The sequence below is a fragment of the Aplidium turbinatum genome, chromosome 16, assembly GCF_918807975.1.
Source record: "Aplidium turbinatum chromosome 16, kaAplTurb1.1, whole genome shotgun sequence".
Lineage (NCBI taxonomy): Eukaryota > Metazoa > Chordata > Ascidiacea > Aplousobranchia > Polyclinidae > Aplidium > Aplidium turbinatum.
The window spans coordinates 10,604,347-10,608,112 of NC_137487.1; positions in this window are offsets into that span (position 1 = coordinate 10,604,347).

Genomic DNA, 3,766 nt, shown 5'->3' on the forward strand with positions numbered 1-3,766 from the left:
TAATCAATTCCAACGTCTGTACCAGAAAACGCTGAACGGTGATTATGTAGTGACGCTGGTCACGAGTTACATATATTCAACGTAAATGACGACTATAACACATCGTGTTAGTAAATTTTTGAAAATTTAAACCGCACAAAACCATGATATAGCCTAGTAAGGACACATTCTCAAGATGATTCAAACTTTTATGTTTCTTACGTTTTTATAACATTCTTGTAACGTTTTTTTTTTTTTTGCGATATTAAGGATAAATTTTGATTTGGAATTACAATGATGAATCTGGTGACTATTGTCCTTGGCTCTTGCAATACACCGCAAGCACGAGCGATGATTTCGGGGGGATAGTGGCGGGTGCAAAGTACTGTGACAACGTCATGAATCAACAAAAATAGTGTCAGTTTACGTGACAAGAAAAAGCTGAAGACATTTCTTTTTTTGTGTTTTGAAAAATGTAAAGGAATATGAATACACAGACCACACTTGAGCTGTTAGTATGCAGATAGCTGAAACGAAGTCAGTTACATGAGTTCAGCTTTATAGTGGCTTTATCCATTTAGTCTGCTAATGTTGGCCTAATTTGTTTAGATACTAAAAACAATATCATTGTCGTACAGTTCAATATAAAAAGCTGATTTTTCTGGTATCGTGTCAACATTCAGTGTTGCAAAAGACAGAATGCGGCCGTTCTGATGCAAACTGCGAAATTAACTACGAACAGATAACACATTTGCATTCATGCAAGAAACAGGTTAGAAAGGACTTATGTAGCAATAGTTTATTACTTTCCTACTCCAACATGTCTATACAAGACGATGTGAAGACGATTATTTATGCCCATAAGAATAAGTTGGAGCGCAGATTTGAACTAATGTCCAATTTACAACAAGTGGACTTAAAACAACAAGTTTCACGTGCCCCGTGCCGGTTAAATGTGATTTAAAAAGACAGAAATAGAATACTTTTCAGACAGAATAAGTCATTGCAAAGTAGAACGACAAATCATTAACAAACTTATTAGTAAAAAAAAAGTTATAAAACAATTAAGCCAAGTGTTTGTAGATAATGGATTACAAGGGAGAATTAAATAATAACTCTAAAGATTCAAGAGTAAAGTTCTTGAAACTTTTCAACTATTTCTGCCTGATTTTTTCAACTTTGCCAATGTGCTTGATTGCCAAATCTTCGAAAATCATTGAGCTAAGTTGAAGTTTATCGCGCAAAGTTAGCAATATGTAAATGAATGAATGACAGAAATACTTTCGGAATCACTTTGGAAGAAAACAGCTCAATTTATCGTTCATCTTGTTGTATTATAAAATTTTTGCCCTAATTTTCAATTTTAAAGCATAATTTGCCATTTTACAAGTGACTGTTTGGCATACACATTTTGGTTGTCATAACTATCGTCTTCAACGCACATAGGCTTGCGGTAACTACGGAAAGTTTGTGGCTAAATTGCCATCTCTAGCAAGCAAACGCCGATTATCTCGCTTTGAATCGGTGCTTCAATGCTCAGAAATCATCAGGTATACGCAGTAAAGTTTCTCAATTCTTTTCTGCTGTTGCTGCAAAGTGCACTATTTTCACGTGAGCAATTCTTGATTATTGTTTTAAAATGCAGCGAAATTTGAAATCTTTTTCATGTTCATGCTATTGAAAGGGGATTGCTTTGTCGCTTGATAATTTCAGGCATTCGACACTGAACCAAAAACGCATTTAAACAGTGATGAATATTGTTAATCTTTTATTGTTGTAAACTTAATTCTTTTTTGAAACAATTGTTCTGCAAAAAAAAGATAAATTTATTAGCTTTCGAAATATAACCAGTGCCTGTCTTTGGGATGTGCGAACCGTGCAATCGCACAGTGCCCGCAAATTAAGGGGCCCGAAATTTACTCAGAAAATACATTAATTTTTGCCATTTCCAATAGAACAAATTTAATTAGGTTCCCAGCAAGTAGGCCTACCGATATCCCTTAAACATAGGCGTAGAAGCTAGAGGTGCAGGGAATGCAACGGTAGCCTACCCCTAAACTTTTCCATTAGACGAAAATTTGGGCAAAAAATTTGGGCAAGAACTTTCAGCATGTTACAAAATTTTATTAAAATTGAATTAATTTTTGATTTTTGGCTTAAATAATGGTTATGCAAATGTCAAATAAATTGCAACCGCACCCCTAAACTATTCAATTAGTCGAAAATTTGATAAAAATTTGGGCAAGAACTTTCCGCATGTTTCAAAAACTTCATGAAGATTAAACTTATTTTTGATTTTTTGCTCAAATAATCAAAATTATATTTTTATTTTGAATTTAACGCATGTAAAATTTAAAAGAAACTCACTAAAATTGAGCATGATGCAAGTTGCACGATGCACTTTGATATACCGTAAATGAGTAAATTTGATATGTTTAAATAGCAATTTTTTTGACTAGATTTCTCAAAGGCCTCAATTATTTCAAGTTGTGGAATAAGTTGAATTGCCAAATACAAACAATTTCAGAAGTTTTTAAAACAATCTAAAAACGGCATCAAAAGAAAAGCGGCAAGTGAGTTCATAGTTTCCTTAGTTATCAGTCACATTGCGTCTATCAGGGTTTTCTGATTGGTTAATTTTATCTTGTAGTGGAAGCCGGTCAAGTGTGCACTTTTGATTCAAGTGATACACGTGGATTCGTTGAAGCATGACCGTGTGAAACAGCCTCAATAAGACTTCAATTTGTTAAAAGAGAAAAAAAATCCTCTTGGCTCTCTTCAGTTGAACATTCAGTGTGAGAAGAGGAAACGAGCTGAGGCTGAACGCGAAAACGAATTTGCATTTATGAATGCAAACCAAACTACAGTGCAGCTCAGAAAAAAGTAATATAGTAGTAAGAAGTTTAAAGCTGCATTTTTTTACACCTTGAAAGTATGGTTTATTGCCTAAGGTGAACAAATCAGCAAATTATATGGGAAAGGCGAATATGTTAAGACAACAGTTCCTTTCCGGAAGTCATTTGCTCATTGAGTGATATTTGTACAAAATCGTTTGGATATTGATAAAGGCATGGTTTCCTGGAGATGGTAGCAAGGGAACAATAGGTTTCACATAAATACTGTATTACAAGGAGTGACTATTGGGTTTCAATAAGATTACTTCACAAGGTAGATTTAAACGATCTGTCTTAGCCTGATGCTGCGAGTTTGCTGTGGCAATAGTGAGTTGCGCAAGCTTTCGGAACACAGTTCCCTAGTCATGTGCTATGATGATCATAGTTTCCTTAGTTATGATGATCATATGCTTATGTTCAAGCTTTCGGAACACAGTTCCCTAGTCATGTGCTATGATGATCATATTTTCCTTAGTTATGATGATCATATGCTTATGTTATAGTTATGATGATCATATGATGATCATATTTCCTTAGTTATGATGATCATAGCACATGACTAGGGAACTGTGTTCCGAAAGCTTGCGCAACTTACTATTGCCACAGCAAACTCGCAGCATCAGGCTAAGACAGATCGTTTAAATCTACCTTGTGAAGTAAGCTACGAGTCGATCATGCTGCTAAAAGCGAAACTCAATCAATTTCAATAAGATGTCGGTTGTCCATGTAGTTGTAAGCTGTGTGCCATTTTGCACGTACGCAGTTGTTGACACATCTTAATTACCTTGACTGTGGTTACTACAGATAGCTTGGGGCTAAGTTTCCATCTGTAACGGAGAAAAGCCGATTATCTCGCTTTGAATCTGGGCATTGATACCTGGACATTCTCACGT